The sequence below is a fragment of the Natator depressus genome, chromosome 8, assembly GCF_965152275.1.
Source record: "Natator depressus isolate rNatDep1 chromosome 8, rNatDep2.hap1, whole genome shotgun sequence".
Classification (NCBI taxonomy): domain Eukaryota; kingdom Metazoa; phylum Chordata; order Testudines; family Cheloniidae; genus Natator; species Natator depressus.
This window is the reverse complement of record NC_134241.1, coordinates 44,467,251-44,483,569: the sequence shown is the minus strand read 5'-3', so window position 1 is coordinate 44,483,569 and position 16,319 is coordinate 44,467,251. Positions and strand designations below refer to the sequence as shown.

The window sequence follows — 16,319 nt, the reverse complement described above, 5'->3', positions numbered from 1 at the left end:
CTTCTGCTCAAGCCATGTCACGGCAAGCTTGGAGCCCGCTCAAATCACCGCGACAGTCATGACCGTTCTAAACACCACGCACACTATCCAGCAGTATATGCAGAACCAGAACCTGCAAAAGCAGGCGAGTAGGCAATGGCAGCGCGGTGAGGAGAGTGGACACAGACTTCTCTCAAAGTACAGGCCCCAGGAATTTGGCCATCCTGGTGGCAATGGGGCAGGCTCATACCGTGGAATGCCGATTCTGGGCCCGCGAAACTAGCATAGACTGGTGGGACCGCATAGTGTTGCAGGTCTGGGATGATTCCCAATGGCTGCAAAACTTTTGCATGCATAAGGGCACTTTCATGGAACTTTGTGATTTGCTTTCCCCTGCCCTGAAGTGCAAGAATACCAATATGAGAGCATCCCTCACAGTTCACAAGCGAGTGGCGATAGCCCTCTGGAAGCTTGCAATGCCAGACAGCTACCGGTCAGTTGGGAATCAATTTGGAGCGGGCAAATCTACTGTGGGGGCTGCTGTGATCCAAGTAGCCAACGCGATCATTGAGCTGCTGCTATCAAGGGTAGTGACTCTGGGAAATGTGCAGGTCATAGTGGATGGCTTTGCTGCAATGGGATTCCCTGAATGTGGTGGGGTGATAGATGGAATGCATATCCCTATCTTGGGACCGGACCACCAAGACAGCCAGTACATAAACCGAAAGGGGCACTTTTCAGTGGTGCTGCAAGCACTGGTGGATCACAAGGGACGTTTCACCAACATCAACGTGGGATGGCCGAGAAAGGTACATGACGCTCGCATCTTTAGGAACTCTAGTCTGTGGAAACAGCTGCAGCAAGGGACTTACTTTCCAGACCAGAAAATAACTGTTGGGTATGTTGAAATGCCTATAGTTATCCTTGGGGACCCAGGCTACCCCTTAATGCCCTGGCTCATGAAGCCATACACAGGCATCCTGGACAGTAGTCAGGAGCTGTTCGACTATAGGCTGAGCAAGTGCAGAATGGTGGTAGAATGTGCATTTGGGCGTTTAAAAAAGCGCTGGCGCAGTTTACTGACTCGGTTAGACCTCAGTGAAACCAATATTCCCATCGTTATTACTGCTTGCTGTGTGCTCCACAATCTCTGTGAGAGTAAGGGGGAGACGTTTATGGCAGCATGGGAGGTTGAGGCAAATCACCTGGCTGCTGGTTACGTGCAGCCAGACACCAGGGCAATTAGAAGAGCACAGCAGGGCGTGCTGCGCATCAGAGAAGCTTTGAAAACCAGTTTCATGACTGGCCAGGCTACGGTGTGACAGTTCTGTTTGTTTCTCCTTGATGAAAACCCGCCCCCTTGGTTCACTCTACTTTTCTGTAAGCCAACCACCCTCCCCTCCCCCCTTTGATCACCGCTTGCAGAGGCAATAAAGTCATTATTGTTTCAAATTCATGCATTCTTTATTAATTAGTCACACAAATGGGGGGATAACTGCCAAGGTAGCCCGGGAGGGGTGGGGGAGGAGGGAAGCACTGGGTGGGGTGGTGGAGGAGGGGAGGAGGGAAGGACAAGCCCACACTGCACTTCAAAACTTATTGAATGCCAGCTTTCTGTTGCTTGGGCAGTCCTCTGGGGTGGAGTGGTTGGTGCCTGGAGGCCCCCCACTGCATTCTCGGGCATCTGGTATCCACACTGCCCTTCCTTCTTATACACATTCTCCTACCCACGGCTGTATCCTTTCTTACTTCGTTTTCTTCCCTCTCAATGCTAAAATCTGGTGTGGAGATTACCTGGACATCTCCCAACCATCTCCCCCAAATTCCTAATTTAAAGCTCTTTTAATCAGTTGTGCCAGCCTCCATCCTAGAAGTCTATTTCTTTCCCTACTCAGATGAAGTCCATCCCGAGAGAACTGTCCTTTGTCCATGAATGCCTCCCAGTGGCCAAAGATCCCAAAGCCCTTCTTATAGCACCACTGCCTAAGCCATCTGTTAATAGTCATAATCTTGTCACACCTTTGTTACCCTTCTCTAGGAACAGGCAGAATCCCACTAAAGATCACCTGAGCCTCGATTTCCTTAAGCATCTCCCCCAGCCTAGCATAGTCTCCCTTAATACTTTCTAGCGAGAATGTAGCCATATCATTTGTTCTCACATGAAGGATAATTAGGGGATTCTTTCCTGCTCCCTTTAGGATCCTTTTCAACCTCAGGTCTACAAACACCGGGACCATAACAAAGCATGGCAGCGTATGGTCCCGGTGTTTCTATAGATTAATTAAAAGCACCTGAAGCCAATTAGAACACCTGAAGTCAGTCACCTGGTAAAAACCCCCTGCTTCAATCAGCCAGGGGAAGGAGTTGGAACAGAGTGGTTTGGAGTTGGAGCAGAGAGCAGTTTGAAAGAGTTGGAGCAGAGTGCAGTTTGGAGGATTTGAAGTAGAGGAGAGTTTGGAGACATGCCGTGGCTGGCTAGACGACCAAGACCCTAGGTAAAGAGACACCCGGCTTGTGCAGAGAGAGGGCAGGAAGCCCCACAAGCTGAAGAGCAGGAGCGGGAAGTAGCCCAGGGGAAGGAAGCACTAGTTCAAGTGGGTTGCCACTCTCCCTAGGGCCCCTGGGCTGGGACCCGGAGTAGAGGGCGGGCCTGGGTCCCTCCCTCTCCACTACCCTTCTCTGGGTTACTAGTGGGACAGTAGATATCCTAGTTCAGGGGCAGAAAACTGTGCCCTGAACCCCCCACAAGAAGAGGAAGCGCGAGACCCATCATAATCATGCCAGCAATTTGCCACATATCACACTGGTAGATGTGCAGGTGAATGAGCCCTTGATGGTATGGTTGATGTGGTTAGGTCCTATGATGGTGTCCCTTGAATAGATATGGGGACAGAGTTGGCACCGGGGTTTGTAGCGGGGTTTGGTTCCTGGGTTGGTGTTTTTGTTGTGTGGTGTGTAGTTGCTGGTGAGTATTTGCTTCAGGTTGGGGGGCTGTCTGTAGGCAAGGACTGGCCTGTCTCCCAAGATCTGTGAGAGTGAGGGATCATCCTTCACGATAGGTTATAGATCCTTGATGATGCGCTGGAGAGGTTTTAGTTGGGGACTGTAGGTGATGGCTAGTGGCGTTCTGTTACTTTCTTTGTTGGGCCTGTCTTGTAGTAGGTGACTTCTCGGTACCCTTCTGGCTCTGTCAATCTGTTTCTTCACTTCACCAGGTGGGTATTGCAGTTTTAAGAACGCTTGATAGAGACTCTGTAGACGTTTGTCTCTGTTGGAGGGATTGGAGTAAATGCGGTTGTATCTTAGAGCTTGGCTGTAGACAATGGATCATGTGATGTGGTCTGGATGGAAGCTGGAAGCATGTAGGTAAGTATAGCGGTCAGTAGGTTTCCAGTATAGGATGGTGTTTATGTGACGATCACTTATTAGTACTGTAGTGTCTAGGAAGTGAACCTCTTGTGTGGACTGGTCCAGGCTGAGGTTGATGGTAGGGTGAAAATCGTTGAAATCCTGGTAGAATTCCTCAAGGGCCTCCTTCCAATGGGTCCAGGTGATGAAGATGCCATCAATGTAGCGCAAGTAGAGTAGGGATGTAAGGGAATGAGAGCTGAGGAAGCGTTGTTCTAAGTCAGCCATAAAAATCTTGGCATACTGAGGGGCCATGCTGGTACCCATAGCAGTCCTGCTGACTTGAAGGTATAAATTGTCCCCAAATCTGAAATAGTTGTGGGTGAGGACAAAGTCACAAAGTTCAGCCAACAGGTTTGCCGTGATGGTATCGGGGATGCTATTCCTGATGGCTTGTAGTCCATCTTTGTGTGTCTGACTTGTATTTAAAAATGCATCCTTCTGGGAAGAGATCCATTTACCACTAAGCCACTTTATCAACATACAAGTTTATGGGATTTCCAAATATGTGTACTAGAAGCCAAGCCAGGAGAGAAATCAGAATAAATGATAAAGTAAGGAACAAGTGGTGCCTCTTTAGAGGGATTGCCCTGAGAAAAGAGAAGGTGCATCATATGAATGGTATTTGGCAACACGTACCTCAAGGTCTTGATGCGATGTAGTTGTTGGTATGCATTTATGGGTCAGAGTTAAGCTTGCTTGTCCATTTTGATTTCTAATTTATCCTTATATGTGAATGTAGTGACTGAAAATAGAATATACGAGAGAATCATAGAATCATAGAATATCAGGGTTGGAAGGGACCTCAGGAGGTCATCTAGTCCAACCCCCTGCTCAAAGCAGGACCAATCCCCAACTAAATCATCCCAGCCAGGGATTTGTCAAGCCTGACCTTAAAAACTTCAAAGGAAGGAGATTCCACCACCTCCCTAGGTAACGCATTCCAGTGTTTCATCACCCTTCTAGTGAAAAAGTTTTTCCTAATATCCAACCTAAACCTCCCCCACTGCAACTTGAGACCTTTACTCCTCGTTCTGTCATCTGCTACCACTGAGAACAGTCTAGATCCATCCTCTTTGGAACCCCCTTTCAGGTAGTTGAAAGCAGCTATCAAATCCCCCCCTCATTCTTCTCTTCCGCAGACTAAACAATCCCAGTTCCCTCAGCCTCTCCTCATAAGTCATGTGTTCCAGTCCCCTAATAATTTTTGTTGCCCTCCACTGGACTCTTTCCAATTTTTCCACATCCTTCTTGTAGTGTGGGGCCCAAAACTGGACACAGTACCCCAAATGAGGCCTCACCAATGTCAAATAGAGGGGAACGATCACGTCCCTTGATCTGCTGGCAATGCCCCTACTTATACAGCCCCAAATGCCATTGGCCTTCTTGGCAACAACGGCACACGGTTGACTCCTATCCAGCTTCTTCTCCACTGTAACCCCTAGGTCCTTTTCTGCAGAACTGCTGCCTAGCAATTCGGTCCCTAGTCTGTGGCAGTGCATTGGATTCTTCCATCCTAAGTGCAGGACTCTGCACTTGTCCTTGTTGAACTTCATCAGATTTCTTTTAGCCCAATCCTCTAATTTTTCTAGGTCCCTCTGTATCCTATCCCTATCCTCCAGTGTATCTACCTCTCCTCCCAGTTTAGTGTCATCTGCAAACTCGCTGTGGGTGCAGTCCATGCCATCCTCCAGATCATTAATGAAGATATTGAACAAAACCGGTCCCAGGACTGACCATTGGGGCACTCCACTTGATACCGGCTGCCAACTAGACATGGAGCCATTGATCACTACCCGTTGAGCCCGACAATCTAGCCAGCTTTCTATCCACCTTATAGTCCATTCATCCAGCCCACACTTCTTTAACTTGCTGGCAAGAATACTGTGGGAGACCGTGTCAAAAGCTTTGCTAAAGTCAAGGAACAACATGTCCACTGCTTTCCCCTCATCCACAGAGCCAGTTATCTTGTCATAGAAGGCAAGTAGATTAGTCAGGCATGACTTGCCCTTGGTGAATCCATGCTGACTGTTCCTGATCACTTTCCTCTCCTCTGAGTGCTTCAGAATTGATTTCTTGAGGACCTGCTCCATGATTTTTCCAGGGACTGAGGTGAGGCTGACTGGCCTGTAGTTCCCCGGATCCTCCTTCTTCCCTTTTTTAAAGATGGGCACTACATTAGCCTTTTTCCAGTCATCCGGGACCTCCCCTGATCGCCATGAGTTTTCAGAGATAATGGCCAATGGCTCTGCAATCACATCCACCAACTCCTTTAGCACTCTCGGATGCAGCGCATCCGGCCCCATGGACTTGTGCTCGTCCAGCTTTTCTAAATAGTCCCGAACCACTTCTTTCTCCACAGAGGGCTGGTCACCTCCTCCCCATGCTGTGCTGCCCAGTGCAGTAGTCTGGGAGCTCACCTTGTTTGTGAAGACAGAGGCAAAAGAAGCATTGAGTACATTAGCTTTTTCCACATCCTCTGTCACTTGGTTGCCTCCCTCGTTCAGTAAGGGGCCCACACTTTCCTTGACTTTCTTCTTGTTGCTAACATACCTGAAGAAACCCTTCTTGTTACTCTTAACATCTCTTGCTAGCTGCAACTCCAAGTGTGATTTGGCCTTCCTGATTTCACTCCTGCATGCCCGAGCAATATTTTTATACTCTTCCCTGGTCATTTGTCCAATCTTCCACTTCTTGTAAGCTTCTTTTTTGTGTTTAAGATCAGCAAGGATTTCACTGTTAAGCCAAGCTGGTCGCCTGCCATATTTACTATTCTTTCTACACATCGGGATGGTTTGTCCCTGTAACCAGAATAAGGATTCTTTAAAATACAGCCAGCTTTCCTGGACTCCTTTCCCCCTCATGTTATTCTCCCAGGGGATCCTGCCCATCAGTTCAGAACAGAAATATTTATTGGCCCCTTTTGCCTTTTGCTCACTATTAACAGTTTTACCATCTCCAGCCAATAATGGCCCTATACTATTGTTAGGATTTATTTTGTTCCTAATATACTGAAAAACTCCTTATTGTCCTTAGTTCTGCCCTCCATGGATTTTTCCCTGATGTCTTTAGCTTCTCATATCAATTTTCTATGCTTTATAACTTCTAATTTACATTGACTCCTTTTTTCCATTTGTTCTATATTTCTTTTTTATTTCTCATTGCTGCCTTTACTTTGCCATTGAATCAGGATGGGCTGTTGGCCAAAGTCATCCTCTCTTGATTGTGGAATCATAAAGGACTCCCAATTTTCATTCACATTTTTATGTCTACGTTTTTCCTCCTGGTGAATTTCATTCATAATTTTCCTCAGCTTTGGAAAATTAGCCCTTTTAAAGAACTAGATTTATATATTACTGGTCAGGACCGTTCTCTGCCCATATTAAACGTAATCAGGTCATGGTCTGTAGGCTACCACCAACTTCCAGTGATCAGTTACTCTTTAGCCATTATAATGAGCTCCACAATAGTTACTTCATGTTGGGTACAATACCTTCTGTGCTAGAAAATTATCATCTATAGTTTTTACTAACTCTACTGATGATTTACTACCGGGTGCATGAGATCTCTGGCCTGACTACCAAACTGAGGTGCCCCATAACAACACAACTTTTGGTTCCACCCATTATAGACAGGTGCTTAAGGAATAACTTGCCCTGCTCTTTTGTTTGATTTGACTCTCTGTGACAGACGCCCTCATCAGAACCCCCTGCTGGGTTTTGTTAGTACACATAATCCATATGTAGCCCACTGAATGCATGTGCATGAATAGACATGAACTACCTTAACACTCCAGGCTCACACCAGTTTTCTGGTGGAGTTTCCGTGATCTCTTTTGTAGGGTGCAAATGAAAATTTCCTAACACCGTGAACACACTGATCTAGGTTTAAGGTGCGTGATGGAAGATTTTACTAAGAAAATACCCAGGGACTCAAACTGAACCCAAACCTGAAAACTGGGTCAGAGAGATTTTCTAAGTGAACCGGAACTGAACCCGGACCGAAAACCTCAGTCACATTGAACCCAAACTGAAAGCAAACACTAAAAGCAAAACCAGTAACCAGTTCAAAACAACAGGTTCAATGAGCAGGAGCTGAGGGAGGATCTCTCTGCTCCAACCCTACAGAGAGAACAGCAGAGACTACGCTTCACAGGAAGCCACTGGAGGAGATGAGAAGAGAGGGGTTCTGGGATTGGTAGGTCTCCTGTATGCCCTGGTAGAATCCTGCAAGGAAGTTCTTCTCATTTGACCAGGCCAAGAATATTTCTACTTGTAAAGTTGATAATTGCAGGACTGTTATGACAGAAATACCTGCATCAAATTTAGAGCAACAGATACAAAGACATCACACTGATGAGTGTACTGTCCTTACTCAAGAGAAGCTATCCCCAAGTGAGACAAGTTCACATAACAATTATGATAATCCAAACCCTCAGTGCAAAAACAATGAACCTGTCCTCAAAGCAATGTACTCTAGATTCTGTGCTGAAAAGCAAGACAATAAAAGTGAAGATTGAGGAGTCTACTTTACTTACTGCTTGCCTTGAATTAGTAACAGTAAATGGAAGATTCAGGCTTCCAAAAATTCTTAACCCTCTTCTTGAAGGTTTTGCAATAAACTGTCAATAATTTCTGAAAATATTCAAGACAAAATTTCTGCCGTTGCAACCAGAGTATGTCATGAAATTAAGCAGGAGGCCAAGGGCAAGCTTATGTCTTTGAAAATTGATTGTACTACTCATCTTGATAGAACCATATTAGTATTTAATATGCAGTATACTGCACGTGGAAAATTATCCTCCACACACTTCTTATTAAGCAGATCACTGAGAGACACCCACTGAACACCTGAAGGCAATTATACTCAAAGTCATAAGCTGTTATGGAATTTCTCTGAAACAGATCTATAGCATAACTTCTGATAAGGCGGCTAATATAGTCAAATCTGTCAACTGCATGATTGCAGATCAAGAAGAAGAGGAAAAAGAAGATAAGTGTCAAAAAGAAAAGGAAAATAATGAGGACTTTTGTGGAAAAGAGACTCCCGGAGATGTTACACAAGACCAGCTTCAGAAGAGACAGATTTCAACATGGCAGGTGCTAATGGTGTTGCTTTGTGAGGAGTTCTCCATTCTGCTCATACCTTGCAACTTGCTGTTGTGGATGCTATGAAAGAATGCTCTGTGAACCATATAGTTGGAAAAGCATGTTTGGTTTGCCAAAGGCTTAGGAACCCAACAGTTATGGTGATTATGAAAAAGCTTAATTTTAAAAAGTGAATACAAAATTGTCCAATTAGATGGTGTCATAAATATAAAGGGAAGGGTAACCACCTTTCTGTATACAGAACTATAAAATCCCTCCTGGCCAGAGGAAAAACCCTTTCACCTGTAAAGGGTTAAGAAGCTAAGAAAACCTCACTGGCACCTGACCAAAATGACCAATGAGAAGACAAGATACTTTCAAAGCTGGTGGGGGGGGGGACAAAGGGTCTGTCTGTCTGTGGGATGCTTTTGCCGAGAACGGACAGGAATGCTCTTCAGAACTCCTGTAAAAAGTTAGTAAGTAGTCTAGCTAGAAGTGCACTAGATTTCCCTTTTTTTTAATGGCTGGTAAAATAGCTGTGCTGAATGGAATGTATATTCCTGTTTTTGTGTCTTTTTGTAACTTACAGTTTTGCCTAGAGGGATTCTCTATATTTTGAATCTGATTACCCTGTAAGGTATTTACCATCCTGATTTTACAGAGGTGATTCTTTTACTTTTTCTTTAATTAAAATTCTTCTTTTAAGAACCTGATTGCTTTTTCATTGTTCTTAAGATCCAAGGGTCTGGGTCTGTGTTCACCTATGCAAATTGGTGAGGATTTTTATCAATCCTTTCCCAGGAAAGAGGGTGTAGGACTTGGGGGGATATTTTGGGGGAAGACATCTCCAAGTGCGCTCTTTCCCTGTTCTTTGTTTAATACGCTTGGTGGTGGCAGCATAGGGTTCAAGGACAAGGCAAAGTTTGTACCTTGAGGAAATTTTTAACCTAAGCTGGTAAGAATAAGCTTAGGGGGTCTTTAATGCAGGTCCCCACATCTGTACCCTAGAGTTCAGAGTGGGGAAGGAACCTTGACATGGTGGCAGAGCGGTGGGATCATTTTGAGATCACTTTGAGATTTTTTTTTAGATCATTTTCAACCAGAAGCACAACAGGATTTTTAAAGGGTTTTGTAAAAGGGGACAGCAGCAAGCATAACAAAGGGATCTTCCTTTTGTGAGCTGGAGTTTTCTCTACCTGCAGGGAAATTCACAAGGTTTTCACAGACCTGAAGAGTTGTTTTTTTTTTTTAGCTAAGAGCAGCTAGAGGGGTTTTCTGTCTATTTGCCTGGAGACAAAGGTGTGAGGTTTTTTTAAAGGATTTTTCTGTAGGCTGAGAATAGCTATCAGAGAACATAGGTATCACATTACAGCACAGCAAATTTTACAAGCCAGGTTCTTTGTGGTTTTCTTTCTAACTCTTGGGTGTAAAGTTAGTTAAAAACAGAGAGGCTACGATGACAGAAACCAAGGCAAAACACAGACTGGATTTAACCAGAATGGAGGCAGTGAAAGAGGCAGAAAAAGCCCTAGAGGCTGCCCACAGGAGAGCTATGGAGGCAAGGGAAAAAGAACTGGAGGAGAAGAAAAAAGAGAGGAAGCATGCACTGGAGATGGAGAAGGCAAAGGCTCAACAGAATATACTAACAAACCCTAGCAATCCTTCTCCAGGTACCATTTCCCATCCCAGAAAGTTCCCCACCTACAAGGCAGGTGATGATACCGAGGCCTTCTTAGAAAACTTCGAAAGGGCCTGCCTTGGGTACAGCATCTCTACAGACCAATACATGGTAGAGCTGAGGCCACAGCTCAGTGGACCCTCAGCAGAGGTGGCGGCTGAAATGCCTAAGGAACACATGAACAAGTATGAACTGTTTAAAACCAAGGCGAGAGTCAGAATGGGGCTAACACCCAATCATTCCCATCGGTGGTTCAGAGCCCTAAGGTGGAAACCAGACGTGTCATTTACCCAACATGCCTACCACATTGTGAAACATTGGGATGCCTGGATATCAGGAGCAAGTGTTAAATCTCCAGAAGAGTTGCCCTTCCTAATGCAAATGGAGCAGTTCTTAGAGGGTGTTCCTGAGGAAATAGAAAGATACATCCTAGATGAGAAGCCCACAACTGTAATCGAGGCGGGGGAGATTGGAGCCAAATGGGTGGAGGTGGTAGAAAAGAAAAAAAATAGTAGCAGTTGGGGTGAATATCAGAAGGGGCAAACCGGAACAAAACGGGTGGAGGGAGGAGAGAGGAACAATCCTGGTCACAGTTGGAGCAGAGACCAGAAGGGACAACCTCCGACCTAACCCTACTACCGGGGACAGCCCAAGACCCCAACTACACACCAAGGAACACTCCAGACACCTTATCGTCCTGCCACACCATTCTCCAGCAACCCACCTTGCCCCAGTGACCCGTCAGCTGGACGATGTTTTAAATGTAATGAGCCGGGGCATGTAAAGACCAACTGCCCCAAGAACCCCAACAGATTACAGTTCATTGCACTGGAATCACACCAGAGGTCCTCAGGCCCAGATGCCTCCCAGATACCCTCGGAGTGGAGGGAAACTGTGAGTGTGGGCGGAAAGAAGATCACCGTGTGGAGGGACACCAGAGCGCAAGTGTCGGCTATCCATGCTACCTTAGTGGACCCCAGTTTAATCGACCCAGATATCCAAGTAACAATTCAACCCTTCAAGTCCAATTCTTTCAATTTGCCTACAGCCAAGTTGCCTGTCCAGTACCAGTGCTGGTCAGGAACGTGGACTTTTGCAGTCTATGATGATTATCCCATTGCCATGCTGTTGGGGGAAGACTTGGCCAATCATGTGAAGCTAGCCAAGAGGGTGGGAATGGTCACCCACAGCCAGGCTAAGCAAGCTATCATGCCTAGCTCTGTTCCGGAAACTTCTACCGGGACCCAGTCAGAGGTAATGGAACCAGACCCCATGCCAACGTCAGCAACAGCAGTAGTGGATCCAGTCCCAGAGACCCAGACAGAGCCAGTCCCACAACCAGAACTGGCGGAACAACCAGCACCAGAACCAGTGCCAGCACTGAATCCAGTGCTTGCAGCCCCAACACCAGAGGGCCCCACCGAACCTGCACTGACAGCAGCAGATAACCCTACACAAGAGGCTCAGCCGGAGCCTGAACCCCAATGTAGTGCACCAGCGGAAAGCGGTTCACAGTCAATGGAAACAGCCCCATTCCCTACATCGCTTCCAGAGGGACCAAGCCCAGATCCACAATCCAATGAGGAACTGATGTTTCCAGCATCAAGGGAACAGTTCCAGACCGAACAGGAAGCAGATGAAAGCCTCCAGAGAGCTTGGATGGCGGCACAGAGCAACCCACCGCCTCTCAGCTCTTCTAATCGATCCAGGTTTGTTGCAGAAAGAGGACTTTTATACAAGAAAACTCTTTCTGGTGGACACCAGGAAGACTGGCATCCTCAGAGACAGTTGGTAGTTCCAACTCAGTACCAGGTAAAGCTAATAAGTTTAGCCCACGATCATCCTAGTGGCCATGCTGGGGTGAACAGAACCAAAGACCATTTGGGAAAGTCATTCCACTGGGAGGGAATGGGCAAGGATGTTTCTACCTATGTCCGGTCTTGTGAGGTGCGCCAAAGAGTGGGAAAACCCCAAGACCAGGTCAAAGCCCCTCTACAGCCACTCCCCATCATTGAGGTTCCATTTCAGCGAGTAGCTGTGGATATTCTGGGTCCTTTTCTGAAAAAGACACCCAGAGGAAAGCAGTACATACTGACTTTCATGGATTTTGCCACCCGATGGCTGGAAGCAGTAGCTCTAAGCAACACCAGGGCTAAAACCATGTGCCAGGCACTAACAGACATTTTTGCCAGGGTAGGTTGGCCCTCCGACATTCTCACAGATGCAGCAACTAATTTCCTGGCAGGAACTATGGAAAGCCTTTGGAAAGCTCATGGGGTAAATCACTTGGTTGCCACCCCTTACCACCATCAAACAAATGGCATGGTGGAGAAGTTTAATGGAACTTTGGGGGCCATTATACGTAAATTTGTAAATGAGCACTCCAATGATTGGGACCTAGTGTTGCAGCAGTTGCTCCTTGCCTACAGAGCTGTACCACATCCCAGTTTAGGGTTTTCACTATTTGAACTTGTATATGGCCACGAGGTTAAGGGGCCGTTACAGTTGGTGAAGCAGCAATGGGAGGGGTTTACACCTTCTCCAGGAACTAACATTCTGGACTTTGTAACCAACCTACAAAACACCCTCCGAACCTCTTTAGCCCTTGCTAAAGAAAACCTACAGGATGCTCAAAAAGAGCAAAAAGCCTGGTATGATAAACATGCCAGAGAGTGTTCCTTCAGAGTAGGGGACCAGGTCATGGTCTTAAAGGTGCTCCAGGCCCATAAAATGGAAGCGTTGTGGGAAGAGCCATTCACGGTCCAAGAGCACCTGGGAGCTGTTAATTATCTCATAGCATTCCCCACCTCCAACCGAAAGCCTAAGGTGTACCATATTAATTCTCTAAAGCCCTTTTATTCCAGAGAATTAAAGGTTTGTCAGTTTACAGGCCAGGGAGGAGATGACACTGAGTGGCCTGAAGGTGTCTACTACGAAGGGAAAAGTGCTGATGGTATGGAAGAGGTGAACCTCTCCATGACCCTTGGGCGTATGCAGCGACAGCACATCAAGGAGCTGTGCACTAGCTATGCAGCGACATTCTTAGCCACCCCAAGACTGACTGAACGGGCATACCACTCCATTGACACAGGTAATGCTCACCCAATTAAAGTCCAACCTTACCGGGTGTCTCCTCAAGCTAAAACTGCTATAGAACGGGAGATCCAGGATATGTTACAGATGGGTGTAATCCGCCCCTCTGGCAGTGCATGGGCATTTCCAGTGGTTCTAGTTCCCAAACCAGATGGGGAGATACGTTTTTGCATGGTCTGCCATAAGCTAAATGCTGTAACTCGCCCAGACAACTATCCAATGCCATGCACAGATGAACTATTGGAGAAACTGGGACGGGCCCAGTTCATCTCTACCTTGGACTTAACCAAGGGGTACTGGCAGGTACCGCTAGATGAATCTGCCAAGGAAAGATCAGCCTTCACCACACATGTCGGGCTGTATGAATTTAATGTACTCCCTTTCGGGCTGCGGAATGCACCCGCCACCTTCCAAAGACTTGTAGATGGTCTCCTAGTGGGATTAGGAGAATATGCAGTCGCCTACCTTGATGATGTGGCCATATTTTCGGATTCCTGGGCAGAACACCTGGAACATCTACAAAAAGTCTTTGAGCGCATAAGGGAGGCAGGATTAACTGTTAAGGCTAAGAAGTATCAAATAGGCCTCAACAGAGTGACTTTCCTTGGACACCAGGTGGGTCAAGGAACTATCAACCCCCTACAGGCCAAAGTGGATGCTATCCAAAAGTGGCCTGTCCCAAAGTCAAAGAAACAGGTTCAATCCTTCTTAGGCTTGGCCGGTTATTACAGGCAATTTGTATCGCAATACATCCAAATCGCTGCCCCACTGACAGACCTAACCAAAAAGAAACAGCCAAATGCCGTTCAGTGGACCAAAGAGTGTCAGAAGGCCTTTAACCAGCTTAAAGCGACACTCATGTCTGACCCTGTGCTAAGGGCCCCAGACTTTGACAAACTATTCCTACTAACCACAGATGCATCCGAGCATGGTGTGGGAGTAGTTTTAATGCAGGAAGGACCGGATCGAGAATTCCATCCTGTAGTGTTTCTCCGCAAGAAGCTGTCTGAGAGGGTAAGCAACTGGGCAGTCAGTGAAAAAGAATGTTATGCTATTGTCTATGCTCTGGAAAAGCTACGCCCATACATTTGGGAACAGCGTTTCCACCTGCAAACCGACCATGCTGCACTACAGTGGCTTCATACTGCCACGGGAAATAACAAAAAACTTATTCGGTGGAGTTTAGCTCTCCAAGATTTTGATTTCGACATACAACACATCTCAGGAGCTTCTAACAAAGTGGCTGATGCACTCTCCCGTGAAAGTTTTCCAGAATCAACTGGTGAAAATCGTCCTTGAGATGTGGAAAATATTGTTAGTCTTTATACACTGGTAGTATATTTAGAGGTGCATGTGTCTTACTAACTCTGTTTTCTCCTAGAGCTCCAGGAAGAAATCACAGGCAGTGTTCCATCCTATCTGTGATTTGGGGGGCGTGTCATAAATATAAAGGGAAGGGTAACCACCTTTCTGTATACAGAACTATAAAATCCCTCCTGGCCAGAGGAAAAACCCTTTACCTGTAAAGGGTTAAGAAGCTAAGATAACCTCGCTGGCACCTGACCAAAATGACCAATGAGAAGACAAGATACTTTCAAAGCTGGTGGGGGGGGGGACGACAAAGGGTCTGTCTGTCTGTGGGATGCTTTTGCCGGGAACAGACAGGAATGCTCTTCAGAACTCCTGTAAAAAGTTGGTAAGTAATCTAGCTAGAAGTGCGTTAGATTTCCCTTTTTTTAATGGCTGGTAAAATAGCTGTGCTGAATGGAATGTATATTCCTGTTTTTGTGTCTTTTTGTAACTTACAGTTTTGCCTAGAGGGATTCTCTATGTTTTGAATCTGATTACCCTGTAAGGTATTTACCATCCTGATTTTACAGAGGTGATTCTTTTACTTTTTCTTTAATTAAAATTCTTCTTTTAAGAACCTGATTGCTTTTTCATTGTTCTTAAGATCCAAGGGTTTGGGTCTGTGTTCACCTATGCAAATTGGTGAGGATTTTTATCAATCCTTTCCCAGGAAAGAGGGTGTAGGACTTGGGGGGATATTTTGGGGGAAGACGTCTCCAAGTGCGCTCTTTCCCTGTTCTTTGTTTAATACGCTTGGTGGTGGCAGCATAGGGTTCAAGGACAAGGCAAAGTTTGTACCTTGAGGAAATTTTTAACCTAAGCTGGTAAGAATAAGCTTAGGGGGTCTTTAATGCAGGTCCCCACATCTGTACCCTAGAGTTCAGAGTGGAGAAGGAACCTTGACAGATGGCAACTTAGAACTTAAGGATACTTGCGGGGTTATGATTTAAAAATAAAATAATTTCTTCAACCCAAGACATTTATATGAGCGATGAGAAATGGAAGGCCATTAAAAATATTATGGAGGCACTAATGCCTTCTATATTAACAACAAAGGCACTTCAATCAGGACAATTTACTCTGGATGATTTTTACAGAGCCTGGCTAAATGGCCAACTCTACACGTCAAAGGAGTCGTCTTCACCTTTTATTGAAACACTGTGGCCTCAGTGAAGAACTGTAAGAAAATGTTATTGGACAATGATACATTTTGATCCTGTAATTACCTTGACCCCCAGGTACAAAAGGCTTCTCTCATATGAGGACAAATAAAAAAGTAAAATTCATCTAACTCAAACATGGGCTAATTGGGAATTACTACAGTCTGATATTCCAAATGTTGAACTTACCGATTTTTCAGTCTGGACAGTCAGATAACAGCCTCTTCAAAGCATCTGAGAAGTCCAAGACGCCAGAGACAAATTTTGATTGAAGCAAGGTCAAAAAACATGTTAGTCCCTTCCTATGTTATTTTGTTGATGAGCCTTATTTCAGTAAAAGTGAAAATATTCTTCACTACTGGGAGCAGCAAAAAATAATGAGACCTGAACTATATCAATTGGCTAACATTGTGTTTGCTCTTCCTGCTAGGTATGTCAGCACAGAAATGGGATTTTTGTGGGCTGAAATTCATTTTGTTACCATAGCAGTCAAATATGACTGACAGAGTTCTGGAGGACATTGTACTAGTGCATATAAATAAAAAAAATTTCTCCAGTGAAAGA

At 45.6% G+C, this 16,319-nt stretch overlaps 1 long non-coding RNA gene across 1 annotated transcript in view; it reads right to left on the bottom strand.

The window, feature by feature from the left end:
* The window catches only part of LOC141992823 (uncharacterized), a 58,045-nt gene extending 42,066 nt beyond the window's left edge, over positions 1 to 15,979 (bottom strand). Inside the window, exon 1 of the long non-coding RNA XR_012640661.1 lies at positions 15,945 to 15,979. This is a non-coding gene — a long non-coding RNA (uncharacterized LOC141992823). The remainder of the gene's footprint in view (positions 1 to 15,944) is intronic.
* Between the last annotated feature and the right edge of the window lie 340 nt (positions 15,980 to 16,319).